The sequence below is a fragment of the Xiphias gladius genome, chromosome 10, assembly GCF_016859285.1.
Source record: "Xiphias gladius isolate SHS-SW01 ecotype Sanya breed wild chromosome 10, ASM1685928v1, whole genome shotgun sequence".
Classification (NCBI taxonomy): Eukaryota; Metazoa; Chordata; class Actinopteri; order Istiophoriformes; family Xiphiidae; genus Xiphias; species Xiphias gladius.
Window position 1 is genome coordinate 16,515,970 of NC_053409.1, and position 23,387 is coordinate 16,539,356.

The following is a 23,387-nucleotide window of genomic DNA, read 5'->3' on the forward strand; positions in this document are numbered from 1 at the left end:
TAGGGTATCTGGGGTTGAAATCTCAGGTGGGGGTGAAATATCATGACAGAACACATCATGGTTTACACTGACAGTTCCTCTGTGACACACTCAAATAGCCCACAAACTGAGAAAAGAGACGAGTAGTTTAGACCTGGGTCACACTGATTTCATGTAAACTTCTGTGCTTGAAGAAATTAAGACAACAATGCAGCATTTTTCTACCTAACCGGGTCAGAGTTCACTCTGGAGTATCGACATTGTGACTTGCCTGAATCCAAAGTCATCCTTAAATTGGAGATCTGAGAGGATTTCCCCAACAGACGTGTCCTATATAGATTTCCTGTCGCAAAGGGTGCACATATCCAGCTGCCTTTCTCCACATTTATTCATGCAGAAAAATAAATCCTGTGATCAAAATCGGGGAACGGGCTTGAAAGCCTTGACAAATCCTGATATAAATGTAAAACGTAAGAGAAGAAAGTGTCAAAGTGTCAGGTTCAGCTTGACTGTTAGAGATTACAAATCTTTTTTCTTTTTTCTATCCTTTTTCTTTTTTTGCATGCGAAATTTTTTCAGGCATGTTATGCTGGAGATCACCCTGTCGGCTAAGATGGTTGCTTAAGATCACTAATGTTTGGGATCCTTGGGGGAGATCTTATTGTACCGGCGAGGTGAAGTGGATTAGCAAGGTACAGGAGGTACAGCGAAGATACTTTTCAAAGGATCAGAGCAGGATTGCTTCCATTTCTTTAGTCAAACTGAAAAATTTATTACAAAATTATTACAAGGAAATATTAGTATATATGTTATTGTGTCAAAGTTGCCCCAGAGGCTTTCACTGTCTCTTAATAAGCTTTTAATGAGAAGCCGCTCAGTCAGTGACATCGGTGATTCAGCACGCCAAGTTCAGTTTGAAGATTCAGCATTAACATTCATTCATGTACTGAACACGACTAGCTTGTTAGCCCCAACCTTCCAAGTGGAAAACAAACAGCACGATGGGTCCTCCCAAATGTTCAGTGTTATAAAGGGACAGACAGCTTAAATTGCTAAGGCCATGTGGCCTTGGTGAGAAGGGAGAAATAACATCTTGTAGCAACATTATCAGGGTTGCGATGTCCTGCACCATAAGTTGACAGAGCGTCCTGTAGCAACACCGGCTTTCGAAACTACTGTAGCAAACAGCCACCAAGAAGGCTTGAAACTTAGACACAGTTATGACCAAAAACAGTTGTATATACTTTGGAAAAATAGAAGTATCATTATAGTTTATATTTCATTACACAATAAGTGAGAATATACATTTCAGTAAAACCTTGATGTGAATAGATTACCTCTCTGCCATTTTTTCACGATTTGGAAAAACTAGAGCCTAAAACCTGACCAGCAGAGAGTAATGAGAAAAAATTAGTCATTGGTTCCTCCCTCACCACATGAGACCCAAACTGATCTCTTAACACTATGCTTGTATTAAGATCATGAAAAACACACACACACACACACACACACACACACACACACACACACACACACACACACACACACACACACACACACACACACACACACACACACACACACACAATCAAACACAGCGGCACACACTCTCACACTGCTTTATAAGTACCAGACGAGAAAGAGAAAGTCATTAGAAGGAGAAGAAACTTCAAAGCACTTTGTCCTGCATTTAGGACATGAGCCAAGGATGCTCACTTTACAGAGCAAACATGCTTTGTAGTCATCTTTGCCTTAGAAAGTGGGTCATCGTTATCAACACAGCGAATGGAATATAAAACTTTATGAGCCTCAGTTTGTAACTTAAGACACTAAACTGTATTTTCCAGTTATTTACAAGTATTCAGAAAATGCAGATGTGCTTGATTTAGAAATATTCAAATGCTCATTCCAGCCTCAAATCATGAAAATACAGAGTAGCCAGACCATTGCAGGATTAAATAAATAATCACTAATGAGTAAACAAAACATTTTGTCTTTACAAGGAGGTTAGAGATCTGTGTTCAGGGAAGACTGACCTCAACTTTAATACATTCCACTCCATTAATCTGAATGAGTTAGGTTGTTGCCATCACACTGAGTTAATATTTATTTAGGGTTGGGTGTTAAAGAGCGACGTGATTAAGCAGCTCTCTTGTCAAGTGTCAGCCAACTTTTGCTTTTTTAATCCAGGCTGATCTTCCTAAGTATTGTGTTAGCCAACTGGAAAGTCTTAGAGTAAGATTTTGACTTGTGGTTTGGAGATCACACTGCGTCTCAGCCTACTGTGCTGTTCTTTTTTTAGGGTTTACACGTACAGAATATACGATATATGTCCTTGTTACAAGCTAAGAACCAGTCACAACCAATAAAATATCTAAAATCAGTGAGTCATACCAGTGAATGACTTTAAAGTAAAATAGCGCACTGTAGAGGACACAAGGATTCTAATGATGGTGTCAAAAAATAAAGAAATGGTGCCTGCATTGGAAAGGACAGATCAGAGCAAGCAGTTTTTTTAATGGGCAGAGGAGAGGGGGGGGGGGGACTGGCTGTGTTGTCTCAAGCTGAGACTGGACGACTCAGCTCCCAGTATCTGTCACTGTTGTCTAAACAAAGACTGCTGAGCTGATCGATAGAGTGCAGACCATCGGGCTTCTAGAAAAAATGAGTATAATGGTCAAATGTCTGTTTATGAGCACAGTGTGTATGAAAACTTACTGATTCAAACTAAAACCTTCACTGCTTTTTTTTTTTTTTTTTTTTAATCATTGGAACTTCAGCATTAAACTGCAAAGACTGCCAGTCAGAAAGTACAAGATAGATTTGATCTGGTGTGAAATCAATGCTTGCTAACTACTTACACTGTAGTGGACAAGCTCAGCAGAATGGGTTTTGCTCTTACTGTACTTCTCACTTTGAGTCTGATTTGTACCCAGAGGAGAGGAATGGATGACTCCCTGGCCGAATGATTAAGGCCGGGTAGAGGCGAGGTTTAAGCAGAAAAAAAGCCACCGACCAGACACAGCCGTATTCAAGGGCTGAAACACCCCAGTGCACTTCAATCAGTCCAGTTGTTGAGGTAGCACACACGCCGTGCAGTTTCACAATGTACATTCACTCATTCCTGCTGTTTTAGGCAAACCTATGGTGTATGGAGCACATGTTATGTTATGTTTGTTTGCATGATTTTTGCTCAGGTGGTTATAACTTCACATGGAAATGGTGGACTACATATGCGTACACTTAGGAGCATGAAGCCTGCTTTGGGGAAACAGAGTGGTTGCTTTTCAAGACCTCACATAACAACATTATTCATTTCAATATAAATAAATGATCAATATTAGTGAGTATTAGTATCATTTAACCATGTCCATTAGTCACAACGTATAACCCCTTTATAAAGGGTGCCTTATTAGACAGTGGTACCAATAAGTGATGTGTGAATACCTGAAAATCTCTAGGCTGTGAGCTGGAACATCCGGTGGGTTTTGAAAAGGTTTTATAAACCTCAGAGATCAAGGGAAATTCTCCGGCATTATTTATGCAGCATAATGTTTTAATAAAAGAGAAAGCTTGAAAATCAACTGAATTTGAGTAACAAGGTTTTTACAAAACCGGGACATATTCCTTTGAAGAAATACCAAAATCCAAATAGTCCAGCTGAAAATGACTTGTAAGACTCTACCCGCAGAAGGATGAATTACATAATAAAGTGTACAATGTTTTGACTTGTAAATGAGGTAAAAACTGGTACTGTACATACAACTTGTCTCATGCTATCTGCACAGGGTTTTTCAGCCCCTGTCTTTCAGCAAGGAGGATTAAAAAAAAAGGCTAATATCGTCACCGCAGAAAGCTCCTTTCATCAGCTCAAGTTCCTTATGTTTTAGGTCAGCTAAGTTGCAAGTAATTATCAAACACAACTTGTAACTTTTCTGGCAGTTGTACGTGACTTGAAAAGCTAAAACTGTGCAGCTAAATTTACACTTAAGCAATAGATGCTATGGTAAAAATACTGACCTCAGAAGATAAACGGATTGCAGGCATTTTGCATGCTTTCACATCACATTCAGCACACTTAGTTTGGCTCCTGATGACTGCCAAAGGAGAAAAAGACAAACTAACAGAAATCTATGCTCACTATCAGTGAGTGACAACATGATTAATTATCATCATGACTTGTGCAGCTGGAGTAGCGCTTGCAAAATGACTGGACACCTCATCTGGTGTTTGAGCAGCAGCAGCAGTCCAGTCCAGTTTGGCACAGAGTCACATTTTAATGGGGTCACAATCATCACAGTGGCTGTCTGCTTGTTGGACTTGAGCACCTCCAGCTGTCAGGCTGAAAAAACACAGAGCTACCATTGATTTGTTCTACATTAAACAGTGCTGTAAGGACAAGCGTAGGATACAGAAGCAGAGAGGGGATGTCTTCATCTGAGCTGCCAGAGTAATTTCACAGCTCCAAAGATGGGTCTGTTTCAAAGAGGAGAGGAGAGAGATGGAGAGTAGACACACACTGTCCTCTGCTGATGGTTACTAGAAGGTCAATACAGTCAGGAATTGGTGGTATTCTGCACCTGCATGAGATGCATGTGAAAAGATGTTCCTATGCAAAATGGTCACTGTAATTTATAGATTACAGTTTAATCGATGCAATACTTGTTAATCTACAACAAAATACAGCACAATGACCACTTTGTAATCAAATAGAAACGCACCAACACAAATATAAGTCTCTAAAATTAAACATATAATCTAAACTAAAGATAGAAAACCCGCCATTGATTGCATTGCCATAGGACAGGGTTGAATTAGATTGAAAATGGCTTGTGTTCATAAAATTCTGTCCACCCCCAGCGTTCTGTATTATATGCAGTATATGGTATGAGGTCATCCCAACATTTTACTGTGATCTCCACAAATATGCGACCCCACCAAAATTTGTCAGCTGCTGACCTCTAGCTGGGACAGAAGGTAACAGCAAAGAGTATTAAAAAAAATGTCAATGTGTTTTTCATCACATAGACATGGACAGACAAGACACCCATAATGTCTCGGTAAAATATTATTTTGCATGAGACTTGTTTCACTGATTATATTCTGCTCAGAGGTTTAAAAGTGTGACTTTGCAGCCTGATATGTATTGAGCCTGTGTCAAACTGTGTCCACTCCACTTGACGTTGCATGGACAGAGTCCATTTATATTCAACAGGGGGAGCGTCTGATTTAAACAGGAAGTGCTCTAGTCGGAACAAAATCTCATTTCTGACTCTGTGTTCTCAGTGATATTAAAGTTCCAGCAGGAGTTTGAAAAATGACACAAACGCACAAAATCTACAATGACAGCTGAGTGTGTCTGTGTTCTAGGATGATCTTGCTGGGGGGAAAGAAACAGGAAACTGTGATTTCACTGAGGTTAAGTCTCTACACAGCGTTTTTTTTTTTTTTTTTTCGGAACTGAGCAGAGTGCAGTTGTCCATCTTTGCAGCCGATCATGTCAAGACTCTCGCTTACTCAGCCGCCCCCCCCCCCACTGAAATCATCCTGCAGGTACTCACAATGAACCCAAAGACTCAATAACTAACACAGAAACAAGAGAATAATACAATGAGTGAGCTTGAACAGAGCCTTCACTGCAGAAGCTGATTGATTGTTTCACTGATGGCTAGTGTGTTACTTAAAGAACCAACCAAAGTACCACCTGCCCACCAGCTGCAGCTTTGTGTTGTGAAATAAACATGTTTCATCTGAAGGCTGTCACAAAATGAAGGGCTATAAGACGTGTAGCGTTTGGGTAAAGCGAAGATTCGCTGTTAAACAGACAGTAGACTAACTCTCACATGTCACAACATCATTAAACAAGGCAGTTCCCGAGTTAATACCACTTAATGCTACGCAGGGTACAAATGAAAATCAAGACATCAAACATTCATGAGCTTCACCATTATAGAGATTCACACATTAGTACAGACAATAAATATGTCATCAATACCGGCTGTGTAGTGCATGACCATTTTCTTAATGAGTCTACAAACGGACATGACCTTGTAATCGTCCACTCTTTCTTAAAATGTCTGATAAAATATGAGTCCAACATGATATACGACTTCTAGACTGAATAATTTTCGAGTGTCTGTTCATTTGACTCTACTGACAAAATTAGAGGAGACAATTATTCCATTAGCTTGGGCCTAGAATGTGTCACCTTCTGGGAATGAATGGGTAATGTATCGCATCTTCGTGTATACATGAATAATTCATAATCACTAATTGCACCCATTGCACGACCTTATTCAACCCTTGAAAAGAAACTACATTATTATCCATTTCATCTTGGACAGCCTACTCATGTATGGATTTTGGAACAGAAGTTGAACTACTGAAAGGACAGAAAACTTGCATAAAAGAAGTCGGAAGTGTAAGACATCACAGGAATATCATATTGTGACATTTGACATGTGATGCAGTATTTTGTGACATTCTCCCCTCTCTCCACATTATTTATTTATTTGTTCATTTATTTTTTGTTTAAATTTTGGATACATCTTTGGTGCCAAGTGGTCCACTCTAATGTTTCTGGACTTTAAACTCCCTTCAGCTTTTTTTTCTCAGTTAACCATTTTGGTGTCATTTAATGCATTCTTCTAAAAGTTTCTGTAGGTGGTGTCTGTGCCCAGGAAAGACCTACCATACACCGGATGCTAGGAAGAACAAATGTTAAAATAAAACCAAAGTTTTCATCAGCTGGATGAAGTATAATAGTATAAGGTCAATCATCCTTGGTTTTTCTGATTTACCAACCAACCAACCAACCAACCAACCAACCAACCAAAGAAACCCCCTAAAAAAAAAAAACAACTGGTTTTTAAGGGAATAAATCAGTTTAAAGATTAACTGATTTTCACCTTGATTTTATGTTTCCATTCACCAAAAAACTTGCAGTGTTTTCTGTTGCAAAATGACACCATTCAATACTGTTGAAACTAGAGGGGAATTCAGAGAGTGCAGACCTCTGCCAAGTCCAATGTCAAACAACATGCACCAGACTTGCAGAGGGAAAAAAATTCAAATTCATGGTAAATGATCCGGATCTGCCCCAGGATTTAATGGGTCCCTCCCTGGCCAATGCCCCATCCCTACACCAAGGTCAGTGCAAATCAGTTCGGTACTTTCTGTATAATCCTGACAAATAAACAAACAAACACACAAAAACAAAACTACGGTAAACGGGGTCCTCCGGTGGTGAGGACAGGTCAGACTGTGCTTCACTAAAATAAAGGTGAGACTTTGAAGCCAGACTTTGAGTCTTTCAAAGTAATAAAATGAATAAGTAAATTTAAAAAAAAACCAATAAATAAAAATTTGAGCTGCAATGAATAGTTGATTCATTGATTCTAAAATTAATCAGCAACCAGTGTGATAATCAATTAATCTTTTGAGTCATTCTTCAAGCAAAAATATCAAATACCAGATACATTTTATGGTTCAAATTCTCAAATGTGAGGATTTGCATGTCTTGCAGTATAGTAAATGAATATGTCTTTTTTGGTGATGATTTTAAGACGAAACAATTAATCAATTCATCAAGAAATAAAATAATCAGCAGATTAATTGATAATGAAAATAATTGTTGGTTGCAGCCCTAAACACAATTTTGCACAAATGTTTGCATAAAACTATATTTTTCACATTCTGATTTTAATCATTTTTTATAAAATTATTGTTTTTTAAAAATCTGGTTAAAAAATCCGACTAAATGCAAGAATATCCTTTAAAATTATTTATGAAAAACCAAAAATAATGAGCCCTTACACTAAATAACTACAAGAAATTACTGAAAACTAAAACTAAAAATAATGCAGGTTGTGACTTAAAATGGGACAACCCAATATTTTTCTTCATCTGATTTTTGCGAGCTCAAGCGTGTATATGACAGCTACTAACACATACTGTTTAATAGTATCTGATCAAATTAGAAAACTCATCAGCAATATTTTGGTAGCATTGAAATACTGACTTTAGGATGCTTTTGAACAATGAACCAGTAACATGGTTGTTACACTCTGTCGTTTGCTGAAATCCTTAAATCTAAGCCCGAACTGGCATCTGTTTCCTCTGTTATTGTCTGCTTTATCTCGATTCGTCTAGTATTAAACAGCACAGGCCATCCTTCATTGTCTATCAACCCAGCTAAATAAAGCTAACATATTTGAACTGATATACCATGATTTCTGAGCACAGCTACTTGAGCCAGTGATATTGGCCTCCATGTTTATCCCTCAATGTTGTGGCTCACACTGCACATCTTCCTTGCTTGAGGGAATGGCAGGAGAGGAATGACGGTTATGATTGTGTGTGTATGTGTATGTGTGTGCGAACAGACAGGGTTGGTGACCTTTTCAGAGAGCTATCATTTAATAAACACTGACAGCCTTTTAGAGACCACTTACCATTCATCTGGTCTACAAGATTAGGCCCTCTAGTGAAACTACACAATGATCGAATCGTTGTCCCCAGACGGCATAGTGACAGCAAGAAAACACAAAATCAATATTTCAGAGCTGAGGGTTCATATTTTAGGAACTGTGGCAGAAACATGCAAAGGTCTTCTATTCATCCATTTTCTATACCTGGTTAACTATGCAGGGTCATATGCAGAATCCTCCCCAAGAGAGGTCTACTCTCACATGACTAAAACACATGTTGCATTCAGACAGCCCTCAACATGCAAGTCAAACAGGACCACCGGAAAATCTGGGCCAAGTTTCATACTCTACCTAAGTTTATTATATGTTTTTAGATTTTACCAGTCTGCCTTCTCCCCATTCAGACTTGACCATCTGTTGCCAACATCTTTTCTGATCATTGCCTAATTGAACATCACATTTATCTCACCTGTTCTGCCTAAGTCTTTTGCTTTCAAGTACCTACTACACCTACCAGAACTGTGGCAGTCTACATTTGGATGAACCTCTGAAATAGAAGATGTTGGTCTGGAGATGAAGACTTTGGAGGGTCCAGCCCTTGAATCAACACCCACACTCACCCCTAAGTATAATTTAGAGTCTAGGTTTTAGGACCTTCCGGCTCTGAAGGTACAGTGCTACTAACAAAGGGGCAACAACAGTTCTCAAACAGACTTCCAGAGTGAAGGGAAAGAACAAGAAACTGAGATTCAGAAAAAAAAACAGTTCAACGTTTAATATGTGTCCAAAAATAGTCAAGGTACATTTCACTAGTGCAACAAGACGATACAGATTTTACATGACTAACCCACTACCACACGCACAAATACATGTCCACACACACACACTAGTGAAGCAGGTTTACCATGAGTGCTTGGCCACACTCATCCGGTGACACGTTTCATGCACCGCTGCAGCAAACACGAGAAGTGCATACCGGAAACAGGCCCTACAAGGATAAAAGCAAGAGTGCCAGCGCGGGGCACGCAACCGCTCTTTTCATCTGAGACAGCCTCTCACCCACCCGGCTGCATGTTTTTCATATTAAATATGAAGTAATTACACAGCCTTACACAAGCCACACTGCTTCTTAATCTCACATTTGAGGTAAAAAAAAAAAAACTCCTCTTCTCTTTCTCTGTGTTTCCCTGCTGGGAGGGAGAACTTCAACAACATCTCATAGTGGAATCAGAAGTCCCCTTCCCCCACTTCTCTTCAAACAGCCTTATGTGTTGATAATGAGATGAAGGATAAAATTGATGAAGTTACATTTGGATGAATTAATTAGTGAGCCAACTTGTACCAGAATACATTTACAGATTAGATTACAGTCCTGACATACAAGCTCATTACTGGCCGCTGCAGCTTCCTCCAGACGTCATCACCCAGTCGCATCCTAACTCATTCAGCTGGGTCGCTGCTGTGACTGTGAGAACAATACGTACCGTAACTGGCTGACTGATGCGATAAATCACAGGGAGGGAACACAGAAGAGCTACCCGCCCCGCATTGTGAAAGGTGAGTTTTAGTTACTGCACCAAAGAGACCCCAAGGTTGAAGGATTCTTAATTAGGAGCTAAATGGCACAGCTTCAGCCCATCAACATCATCAGAAAAAAATCCTCCTCTGGAGATGACACTGATCCCACAAACTCTTTCTTCTCTCCTTGCCTTCTAGTGTGAAGCAGCAGTCCTGTGAGAGTCTTTTATGTCCACAAATAAAACACACTGTTTATATGCTATCATGAAGAAATATGAAATAGGAATCCTATCTTTATTCGGCTCCCTTATGAGACACAAGGAGGCTGTCTTAAAGAAGCAGCAACCTAAAGGGTTGTTTAACTTCTAGCATAGTCTGAACATTACAGTGCGTTGATAGTTGTATATACACAAACAGTATCTGTATTTATGTACATTTATATTTTTCCTGAGACTATTCAATTTTAGAACTTTCTAAACCACCTATGACTCAAAAAAGTGTTTGTTTGTATTTAAAGCTGCTATAATGTATATTTTTATATAAACAATGAATCAAATGATGATGTGGGGCACTCGCAGTGATGTGAGCCACATATAATTATCTCCCAACGCCGCAGAGCTTTTTAGCATCTTTTAGCTCATTGTTTTGAATTTGTGGGCTGCAACTCCATCGATTCAATCCCACCACCCTCATAGCGTTGTTTTCAGCTGCAGCTGGCAGCTATTTTTGGTAAAAAAAGCTCTAAAAACTCACTGCACACTACCTGTTCAGCACCAAACAGCAGACAGAAAAAGTCAGCAACTAACCTTTGAAGACAGGGAAAGATTTAGCAGCTAAAGAGCCAGATAGTTCCCTCAGGAGTTGGTGGAGATCAAAGCAGAGCTAAAAGGAGAGTGGATACTGGAGTTATATCCATGCGTTGGTCAGAAACATGACTCTAACTTAACAATACTGTTGCTCCACATCTGCTGGATGTGTAAATAAGCAACTGTTTGCTAAAAAGTTCACCATATCAGATTAAAAGATGATAATATGTCAATGTTATGTTTAGAGCTGTTCCCCTGTTCCTCCCAACTGGAAAAAATTCAGTTAATTCAGGTTCAAAAATGCATTGATATGATAACAGTAATTACAAATATTGAGGTAGTAGTCATTTTCAATTCACTTTAATGACCACAAAGCCAAGCTGTTGATTGTTACTGGTTCAGCACATAATGGCACATTTCCAACAATAACAATATTAACACATCACAAAGTCACAATACATATAACACATCACCTTTTTACACTGTTACAGAGTCCTTAAAGCATGACACAACAACACACCAACACACTGATATACTGTATCTGAGGCAATGCAGTAATTAGAGCCAATAAAGCATGATGTAAACAAAATCAATAGTGCAGCAACAGCGTTTCAGTGGAGTAATCATAGTGTAATTACATGTGCGAATGTGTCTTAGAAAAGTGCTGATCTAATTAATATTCCTTCTTACGAGTTTCCTCCCCATACAAAATGCCATTAAAGTCAAAGTGCATGCTTGCAGATTAAAATGATCAAATTAAATTAGTATGTTCAGTTCATTTGTACTTTCCTACTGCCACTGTCCAGTGCCACGAAGAAACACAGTGGGCTTGCAGTTGCTCAGGATCAAAGAGAAAGAGCTGAAATGGCCTGCAGCTTAAAGTGAAAGTGAAAAGCCCGGACACAAATGGAAGCAGAAAACGACACAGTGTGTGAAGAGGTAGAGGTGGCTCTACAGGGAAATCTGCTGAAAGGGATGCTCAAGGGGAGGATAACACCCCTGTCATCAGGATCCCGAGCGCTCACACTATAACGCGGATGAGCACCAACACAAACTCAGACTGAAGCCTGAATGAAAGCTTGATATCATCTGGGTTCAAGAAACGGAAAGCAAACATATCTCCCCAATAATGTAATTAGAATTCTTCAGAGCAGCTTGCCATCCGGTGTTTAAACATGGTGCAGTTTATTTTCTGAAAAAAATAAACATTCTATTTACATACCAAAATGGGAATTATAAACTGGCTGACGATGCTTTCTCCCCAGATGTTTTTTTAAAACAATAGAGTTGACCCTTGTACACCATTTGAAGGGCACTGCCTTGAGAGTGGGCACATCAGCACCTGTCACTTCTTGCTTCCAAATGTTCAGTAGATGCTTTGTGACACTCTGCATGGCCCATCTATCACTCAGCACAAGGCCATAACCTTCTGCTTCCCCATGCACCATCACATATTCAGGCAGCAATCTGAATGTAAGATGCAGAAAGGAAGACGACGACTGTGGAGAATGAGAAGTGAAAGGTTAAGTCGTGGGCTGCCGGTGACAGCACAAAAGGGGATTGAGTATGTGTGTTGGCGAGTACATGGTAAAGCTCCGAGAAAAGGCTGCTGTTTATGGTTTATAGCAGACAATAAGGACAGAGCAGTCGAGGACCTGGTGGGTGCTGGCTGATGGACAGGTCATGTTATTTGTATTAAATCACAGAGGATAACTGTGACTCTGTGGAATAAACTGTCTGTGAAAGCTGCAGTGTTGTGAGAAAAAGAAAAAAGGTGTCTGTTTGGATCAGTGCTCTCTGTTTCATTTTTTTTTTTTAGAAAGATACCAGGAAATTCCACTTCAGTTTTCTTAGAAGGCAACAGGACTGTGATTGTCATTGGTGCGTTAAATTTTATGGTGCCAATATATTATCCCCAGAAGTTTTCCGCAGCACGTATATTTTTGTGAAATGTTTATGTGGTTATCTCCTTTAAATCAGGTTTATTTTGCTGATATGAATCTAAGGATGATTCAGACACACACACACACACACACACACACACACACACACACACACACACACACACACACACACACACACACACACACACACACACACACACACAGTCTATAATGTTAAGAATCAAAGGTTTTATTTTAATTTGAAAAATATATACAGGTTTCAAATTCAAAAAGGTAAAAAGATAGAAGTATATGTAAAGTGCACAGGTTTTAGTATCAATTGTAGTTTTCTGTTGTAAGTATTTTGCTAGAATTGATGAAATATGCCTCTAATTCATCAGCCACATGGCTGACGCTACATCCCACACACCTTAAAAGAAATGCAAGTACCTGTGAGTAAATTGAGATTTGAAATGGAACTAAAATCAGTCACTTAACAACTTTCAGATGACAGTGCAACAGAAATTTAGAGCTTTACTTTCCATGAGATATTCAACGCAAAAGGCAGCAGGGCAGATAGCAGGAGCTCACAGCAGCTTATTTATTGTATAAAACTTGTGATAAAATGAAAAGTCCGGTTAGGATTTTCTTGCATAGAAAGTGCTTATGTCATCGTATTCACTTTGTGGTTTACAGCATCTTCAGTCCTACTGTCACAGTGATTTAGAAAGTGTAGCTCATCTCCCAGATTAAAAGAACATGAGAATTTTCTCTTTGCCAGAGGAAAAAGTGTCGAGGTGTGAATTCAAGATGATGTGAGGCGTTTACTTAATGACAGTCTACAGGGAAATTGTGTGTCATACAATTACTTGTTGTTGTTGAAACTTTGATGGGGTTTTTCTGTAGCCTCAACTTCACTATATCCCTAATAAGAGTTTTAAGTTAATTTATAACCAGTGTGGCAAAATAAATGAATTTATGATGAAACAAAAAACAACACAACACTCTAAGTACATAGGCCGACTCTACTTATGTATATTCCGGTCTTATTTCTCTTAACCTGAGGGAGTCTGATTAATGCAAAAGTGTTAATTTACAAATATTATACAGGAACAACTTGATAATTAATTTTAAAGGTTCAACTGTTAAGCAAAACAGTTTTGCATTATTTTTCTATGACAGGAGCCATTTTTCTAGTTTCTTGTTTCCTTTAGGACCTGGTCACTCTAGCATGACAGTGACATTTTGCGTCTAGTTCAACTTGGTAAATAGATGTTGTATTGCAGTCGCACAGTAGAGTCAAAAATTAAAGAAGCTTCCCTTTATCCGTTCAGTAGTATACAATTTCTCTCTTGCAAGGATAAAATTGCAACGAAAATCATATGCGCCATGGTTGTGTAGATAGTGTGACTTTTTGCTCTTAATTGTTTTTTCTTTTTATTAGAATAGCTTAGTGGCTTGGTATTTAATTTCAAGAAATGCCTATCACCTCAACAAAGTAGGTACCGATGACTCTCGTAGTTTTGTGACTGGGCCCGTCTTCTGCTGTCCTGGTAGATTTTAAAATTTCTAAATTAAGCAAATAATTTCACTCCATTAGTTGGATATCTTAGCTGTTAATGTAACAAAGGTTTTATGGCTAAATATGTGATTAAATGACTTTTTAAAAATGACCATTAGAATGTGTGTGTGTGTGTGTTTAACAGGGGTTCATATTAAATGAAATCATTTAAATCTGAGCACTGTGTTTTGACATTTATCTGTAGCTTCTAAATAGAATCTGGCTCTTATAAAATCTAACCTTGAGCGGGTTACATCAAGTTTATTCCTGGCTGCACAGAGTAGTAAAAGGAATTGATACTACAATGGACTTCTAATCAAAAAACAGCAGATGACATTTACTGTATTAGATTTGATCAGAGAGATGAATCACCCATTGTCCGTGAATGCAATTCATGATTCAGTGCGACCTTTGACCTGGGCGTGTTGCGAGAATATGTTTTCATAGGTCACAAGGGAGGCCTATAACCATGTTGTTGGTAATGATGGCACACAAATACACACGCATACGGAAGCAAGACACATGACAACAAACTCAACGGAGTGTAAAATCGGAATAATACATTGGCAGCAGCACAGACCAGAATGTGGGGGAGCTGCTGCCTGTCAGTCAGTTACATTCAGAGCAGGAGTGTTTGCTTTGATTCACAGGCAGCAACACAACACTGCGAGTATGTCCTGAAAACAATTTCCCAAGGATGTATTTTGATGGCTTGGTCGCAGGACAAATTACTGACAAATCTGACACCCCGGAGTGGTTCGCTGTAAACATTTCAATCAACCTCAACCCATTTCTGGTTTTGTGTTTTTGAACATATGTAACGCAGTGGCCCTGCAATCCCTTCTACCTCACTGAGTTTATTACAGTCATTTGTTGTTGACACAGGTGTCGGAAAAGTGTTGAATTAGCCCTTGTATGGTGTTTTAAACCCATGTCCTTGGCTTATACATTACTTTTTCTTTTTCTATACATGCTATACCAAATATTGTTATCTATGTTAAAACGATCACTTATGCTATCTAGAATGTTTGCTACAAATGCAAAGAAAAAAGTATGATAAGTATTTACATGTTATTTTAAATTTCAAAGACATTGAAGAGTTACAAAGACATTTTACTGGGAACATTCGGTGAAGAGGAACCTCAACATTGTTATCAAACCACAAATTACAAGCCATCTTTTCCTCTTTTCTTTTCAGAATCAGCCCAGGGGGGTAGGGTGGCTAACTTTTTAGGCTTAAAATAACCCAGTCTTTATTTTTGTGAAACTGTCTAACTGGCACTGGTCTAACCTAAGAGCAAAATTAAGACTGGCCTAACTTTACAGACCAGTCTAAAATATCCTTGTGAACTGATACGTTAATGGATAATTAATGAAAACCAAACAAGGGTTAACTCTGTAGTCATTTAAGGGTGTAGTTTCTTGTATTTTTTTACTTAAAGTGTAAGGTGTTATTTATGCTTACAACTCCTTTACTTCACCAGATCATTCATAGTAGAAATAAAAAAAAGAAAAAAATAGAGTGAGAGACGGAGAGGATGACATGCAACAATGATCTCATGCTGGAATCACACGCAAGACCTTCCCGCTATATGACATGCACCTGAGCCAACTGAGCCTCCAAGGTGTCTCTGTTGTCTGATGTTCATCGCCTTTCACTCTAAAAGACATGTTTTACTCACACTGACGTGCTACATCCACAGAGGGAGAGAATACCATAAAAGGTCAGGACATTTTTCTCTGCATTTGCTGATAAAATTCAATAAAATTCATATTCCCACATGCTGGCCAATGGCCCAGCAGAGTGGCAGTGTGCCTTGGCATTCAGGAATCAGAGTCAGACTAAGCAGAGTGTGTGAGTGCTTGCGTGTCTGTTCATGAGACTAAACCTGTTGCAAAAGCCTGTTTTGTCTTTAAACAATTTGATTTGGTTCACTTTTGCTTGAATACATTACCAGAATGCACAAAGCAATCAGTGCCAGGAAGAGAACAAAAAAGACGAGAGAACATTTGAAAGTCAATTTTATTTATAGTGGACGAGTTGAGCCTCAGGCTCAGAAGAGTATCCCAGACTTACATGCCCCAAATTAATTAGGTGATCATTGAAGGAGATTTTGGAGGAGCAGCCCATTTCTATTCAGTTAGGATGGGTGAGAGCATACGGAGGATGTGGGAATGCCAAAAAATGTTGCTGTGTCACATGGTTTGCCCAGGGTGAAGGTGTCATGAGCCTCACATTAAATGGAAACAGATACATTTGAGACCCTATTAAATATTAGGGGGAATTCAGGGGGAAAAGGAGCAGATATTACTAGAATGGCACTAAAAAGACTAAAGGGTGTGTTGACAGCTGTGCTGTGCGTGTTATGTGATATCGTTTTGACAATAAATATTGATTATTACCCAACATTCATGGTAAGGTACATAATATTGATCTCATGGAGGAAATTCGTTCTTTGCATTTGACCCATTTAAATATTTTTTAAAAGTTTAGGAGAAATAGGCAGCCACAGCACAACATCTGGGAGACCACAGCTAATTCTTTAGTTTTTCAGTTCAACAAACACTAACAAAGATCATGCCATTTAAGTGAACGAAGTAGTTGATAAATAAGTGGGAAGTCAGTCTAAGCTTTAAAAAGTGCGAATGATACAGCTGCCAGCGGTTGTTTATCATATACTGTACACTATTTGTTTATATTTAGCCCATAATATTAGTAGTTGTGACAACAAATAAAGGGATAAATTTTGCTACTCCAAATCATCCACCGACCTTCATGATGATGCTGCGTGACAGGTCAGCTTGTGGTAGCATTTTTATGTGCGCTGATTGGTCTGCAACCTGTCACCCCAGGGCCTTACAAGCCATGAGACCTACAGTATAGGCTGTATAGACTGTCAAATCCCTTTCTGGGTCCTTTTTAACCACTCCACTCACCTATTGTAGGGTGAATAAAGGCTGAATCTGGGATAACAGATTTGATAATTGTGTTAGTAACACAAAATATTATGACTTTTTTCATACATGTTGAAATTTATGAAAAAATAATATGAGATTTTGATAATCAGGTTGAAATTTTTGAAGAAAAAGTCGTAATGTTTTGACTTTATTCTCAATATCTCAGATTTGGTTCCCCTCCAAGCCATAGCCCTACTCAAAAAATATCAAAAAATACAATATTTTCAGGATAAAAATTCTATTCATCTTCAAAGTGCTAATCGTTCTGAAAAGATGCTTCTTTTGCTGCTATATCAGTATTTCAGTAAAAAAAGGAGAAGGCTTATAATAATATACCTCTTCTGTAGAACATTTCATTTGAACCACCTAATTTTCCTTTTAAGTACTCTTTCAAGAGGTGATGACTTCAAAAACATCACTGTAACATGCATATATCTGTTAAGAATGTGACAGAATAAGAACAGATGTGTGTGTGTGTGTGTGTGTGTGTGTGTGTGTGTGTGTGTGTGTGTGTGTGTGTGTGTGTGTGTGTGTGTGTGTGTGTGCGCTGTCAAAGGCCATGGTTATACACATCGGACCTTGATATTGTTACCGCAGCAAAAAAGGAGTGTTTCTGTCAGAAGTGATGCAATGAAAGTTGAAGGATAAACAGTCAGGGGTCAGATCGTTGGTCTGATTTCTCCTCCATCTAAACTGAAGGCACACACACACACATGGACACACTTGTCCTCTCCACAACCACTGATTTAAGTAGTATATACACATTATAGTTGGATGTGTATTGGCCCTTGGCATAAACACAACTCTTAAGAAGCATAAGAGGGGCTCTGGCAACTGGAATACATATTTTAAAAGAAAATATGACGATAAAATAAAAACAAACCACTAAAAAGAAATGCATTGGGTTGTGTTACATCAGAAAGGGAACATATTCTGATCACACATACATGTGTCTACTGTTCTCATCAGGCTGAAATTGGCAGTTGGGACTTTGATGTGACTGGTAATCACCCCCATGCCTGAGAAGTTGCCTGCCCGGTGGCATTAAAGCACAACAAAGCAGCTGTGGCACACAAGGCACTTGGCTCATGGTGTTATGCAGATTAATTTTCTTTCAAAGTGGAAAAAGAGCACAAAGTGTGTCTGCTTTATTAGGATTCTACGAACAACGGGTAAGTACTTGCAGGTAAATTTAATCAGGATAAGTGCAGTAAGCATATTCAATAAAAGGCTAGCAGGATAGTTGTTAAATGGACTCTTTGTGGCACAGTATTAACATATACGTATAGCTATATTCTGTTGTACATTTTTCTTATTGGTCCACAAATAGCATGACTCAGTATCTTGAGTAGCCTGAGTAGCCAAAGCGTGATGTAGCTATTCCTCTGTGCCATCAAAATCGATTACTGTCCAAAAAACTATTCAAAAAAACATCAGCGAGCCACACACGTTTGCACTTGGTGACATGGTCATTCATTATAATGATCATGGCCACTGTACTTTATTCCAAAGCCACAGCTGAAAACAGTCCACAACAAATGCTCAATTGTGTGTCACAGATGAGGGAGTCAGAAAATACTGAGAAAAAAACTAACACATACTGTAGTTCCTTTTGGTCTTTTAATGTGATTTGACAATGACAAAAATACATATAAATAAATATAAATACAAATATAATACAAATAGAAATATGTATATTTAACATACTGTTAAATTACACACCGTCTTTGTTACAATAGCTAGTTAGATGCACTTTGACAGTTTACAGTCCAAAGACAGACAGGAAACAAGGGGTGAAAGAGGGGTATGACATACAACACATGTCCTCGGGCTGGGAATTGAACTCTGGATGTTGTGGTAATGTTGTAGGCACCTTGATCAGTAGTCAAACTGGATGTCCCCAACTCTAAGCAATCTCTGGATTAAATTACAAAGAAGGAACTCTTTGCAGAAGTAACTAATAAAACACATAGTTCAAAATTTCTGAAAATTTCTGACTTTGGCCAGCATCAAAATCATGCACTGTGTCTTTTTATACAGAACAACGGCACATACTGTACATCTGGTGCCAATGTGCTTCATCACATATCTGACTGGCCAATAAAAGCCTCTGTCACAGAAACAAAGCCAGAGAGGCCATTGCAATTTTGGACTGTGATAGAGTTGAAATGCATTAAATTAGCCGGGGCAGATGTGGAGCCCAGATGCACAGACAGGCCTATCAAGACAGCTTCTTCGTCCGTATTGGTTGGTTGATGAAAAGTAAACTGACTTGGCCAAGTGGAAACTAAAAAAAAAAAAAAAACCTTAGATGACTGTGGTCATGTAAGGTAAAGTAAGTAAAGAAAACAACCTATAAGCCATCAGGTTCAAAAGGGATACTGACACTTGACTGAATGTCTGGAATATGAACTTGCAGGTGGCTCATGTGAGAAATGTGGAGAGAAACATGGTGTGTAAAGCAATGTTAGGACTGCATCCCTGTGGGTTACCCATGGTCAAGCATCCACATGATGAATTTCAGTATATTCAGCCGAGCATTAATTATGAATCACCTGCCTTGTTGGCTATGCATCAGTTGAGAAGAGGCAGACTAAGACATACTGTATGTAGTGAGTGCACAAAGCCGAGAAAAGAGCTTATACAGCACATGAAAAGTGTGAGTATGTGAGGGTATGCATGTGGCATAATGTGTTTGTGTGCCAAAGCGTGGGAGGAGGAGCATGAATTTACTCACATCTCCTTTGAGAAGATATAAACTGGTGTGTCTGTGCGTGTGCAGAGTGTGTGTGTGTGGGGCGGTGGCATTCTCATTATATATTGTTTCGCTGGTGGTTTTGGTTCAAAATCCCCCTATTTGATGCTTGATACATTGCGTTTTGATTGATTACACATAGATCTGAGACAGCAGTAATGTTATTCATAGGTTCTGACATGCAGCTGTCACGGCCAAAACTACAACCAAAGTCGCTCAAGATTAAGGATATTAAGGGTTAATCAAAGAGCACGACCGATCGTCACCCACAGATCGCCACACACAGAGTATACATAAAACCATACAATCACACAAATACAAACACGTGGATTTTAGGGGATGTAGGCCCGGTTGACAGACCACATCAGTCACACCACAGGCACTCATAAATGTTGAACCGGCCAGCCTAGTAGGTGGCATGACGTTATTCCAACTCATTACCATCAACCTGGAATATTGTAATATGACAAGACCCAGTTTGATGCTTGTTAATAATCCATTTTTAACGAGATTATACTGCTGTGAATCAGGGCCAGTGAATGCCCAGTGGCATGACTGTTGCAAAATGAAAGAGGCTGCAGAACAGACAAGGTTTGTTTCAGCGTTGAGAGAACCACAGAGACACGCATCAGACCAAATGTAGTAATGTAACTGTAGATGATGTTTAAGCTGCTATTTTATCACAGTCAACACACAGTGAAGGCATCTATTGTGGTGTTTGTGAAGCTGTTGTTGAAGCCTTGTGTTTTTTTTATCACATGATAAGGTTGGCAATGCAAACAGGTGAGACAAACCTGATCCAATTTCTTCTTCTACAGTCATAAAAATGTGCTGTTTTTAGTCCTTTAGCATGTTACACAATTCTGTACACTAGCATTCGGTTAAACAGATTTCAGACAGTGGTTCAACATAAAGTATATCAGGTATTAGGTGTATTAGGGCCACAGTTAAGACATAAAATCAGTCTTAGATTTTGAGAAAAAATCATAGTATTTTGAGAATAAAGACTTAGTGTGACAAGAAAAGCTGCAATATTTTGAGATTAAAGTTATAACATGAGAAAAAGTCATGATATTATGAGAATAAAGTTACTGTATTTCAAGAAAAATGTTGAGAAATGTTGCTGCCTAACAACACGTCTTGTTATTTGATCAATCAAGTAACTGGTTTCATTTCATTTATATATGATGATATCTATGATATCTATGATCTAGGTGCTTATTGGTGAAATCTACAGTATAACCTCAGGTCATTCACGTCCATCATTTGATGCATAAAAGCTGACCGACTGCTATCACCTATGACTTTATTTTTGAAATAAATTAGTTATAATTGAAATTCTGTGACTTTTGTTGTAAATTTCTACTTTATTCTCTTAAATTTTACATTTGTCTCAAAATATTATGACTTTTCTCATACATGTTCAACTTTATGAAAAAATAATATGAGATTTTTGAGAATCAGGTTGAAATTTTTTAAGAAAAAGTCGTAATGTTTTGACTTTATTCTCAAAATCTGAGATTTCGTTCCCCTCCAAGTCATAGCCCTACTACAGCATCAAAAAATATAATATATTTTCATGATCAAAATTCTATTCATCTTCAAAGTGCTAATCGGTCTGAAAAAAATGCTTCTTTTGCAGCTATATCAGTATTTCAGTAAAAAGGGAGAAGGCTTATAATAATATACTACTTCTGTAGAACATTTCATTTGAACCACCTAATTTTCCTTTTAAGTACTCTTTCAAGAGGTAATGACTTCAAAAACATCACCGTAACACCACCATGCATTACACCAACACTGCATCCTTAATCAGTGTAATTTCTATAAATATTTTTGTCAGTAAACTCTCAAGATATACTGCCAGTAATAAATCATAGCATCAGTGGGGAAATGGATATGTGCTGCTTTGCTCACTGGATCACTGAGTCACTCGAGGCAAAGTGTTCCACCGTCTGGTTTTAAGAAATATGACTGTAATCAAAGTGACACAATATTACTGAAGAATTCAACATTTGACTGTGGAAACCTAGACGTCACATTAAAGTATTAGTTTTTGTTTTCAACCCAGGCTTCATTCAAGTGTTATTTCCCATCATTTATGACTGTCTATAGCACGGCAATATCTTTAGAAATTTAGCTCTCTGCTGCAGCTTCTTAAACACAGTCCAAAGGGGAAATTGTTTACGCCTTCAACAGCTATAATAAATCTTGTCGACGAACCTGAGAGGTTTAGTCAGAGAGGCCGATTTGTTCTTCCAGTAAAAAGGATCAGAAACTTTGCTTTTTGTGAGGTTCAATTGAATTGAACTGAATTTTGCACAACTTGCTGCCTTTTGGCGCAGATGTAGATACAGTCAATAAAACCTGACATGAAACGCGCCAGCCTCCTCTCAGTGGGAGAGCATATAGACACGTGTGATGATCCTGTGAGCTCGCCGTTTGTGAAAAGGAGATTTATCCTTGTTTTTGAAGACCTCAGTGATTTCCCCATTGGACTGTGTTTAATCTCCGTGAGAAGCTGCAGCAGATTATTGAGGCTGTGCCATGCGTGACTTTAAATGGTAGGAAACAACATATTAATAAGTTCTTGGCTGAAAAACAGTGAGCCCATTTTATGAGCTAATTTACGCTAATTGAGTGCTTAAAAGCAAAAGCTAAGCATGTTTACTGTGGAAGCGTCAGCGCCAGGCAATAATAACCCAGGAATTAAGTCATTTACCTATTGTGTTTTCTTTTTGAAAAATAGTGAAAGAAACCTAAAATATCACACTTAATGTAAGATCAGTATAAATACTGATGCATGACAAAGTAGTGCAGCAATTCCGTACATGTGCAGTGTCTTTAATATCAAGATTAGTGTACAGGAGTAATAGTATTATTATATATTCTCATATTAGTTTATCTCATATTAGTAGTTCAAAGTGTTCTTTTATGTCCCGAATGACACAAAGATAATCAGGAGGATAATGAGGAGACTGTAACATTTGTTCTCAAAAACTGGCGGTGGAGCTGTGAAGTGAAATCCCCCACAGTGGAGGATTGGACTGGATGTTACGTATGCCTGCTCAGCAAAAATACAGACAGGAGGAAGGATCGGCTGATCTGCCAATCTAGGAGATCTGCTATGAAAAATACAAGGTGGCATTCGGTGAAGAATGTTAACATGAGTAAGGACCCATCAGCATTTTCCGCCAAACTCCAAGGACAAATCACCTAAATGGCTGCTAATATTGTTTATCCTACCAATCACATGTCCATTTCTCATCAATTTCTTTCTGCGAGGACAAAGAACTTTGTTTTTGAGAGAAAGGATTAATTTTAAGATAACCTAAAACAGAAATGAAGAAATGGTCTGAAATATGCCTGTGGTACTTGAGCCAGCCAGTGCAAGCTGTTTTACCATTAGCCCACCATGGAGCTCTCTGAAACTGCTTTGTGTTTAGACTCTGGTGTTACTAAACCAAGGGACAAAGTTTAGCATTCAGACTGAAGGCT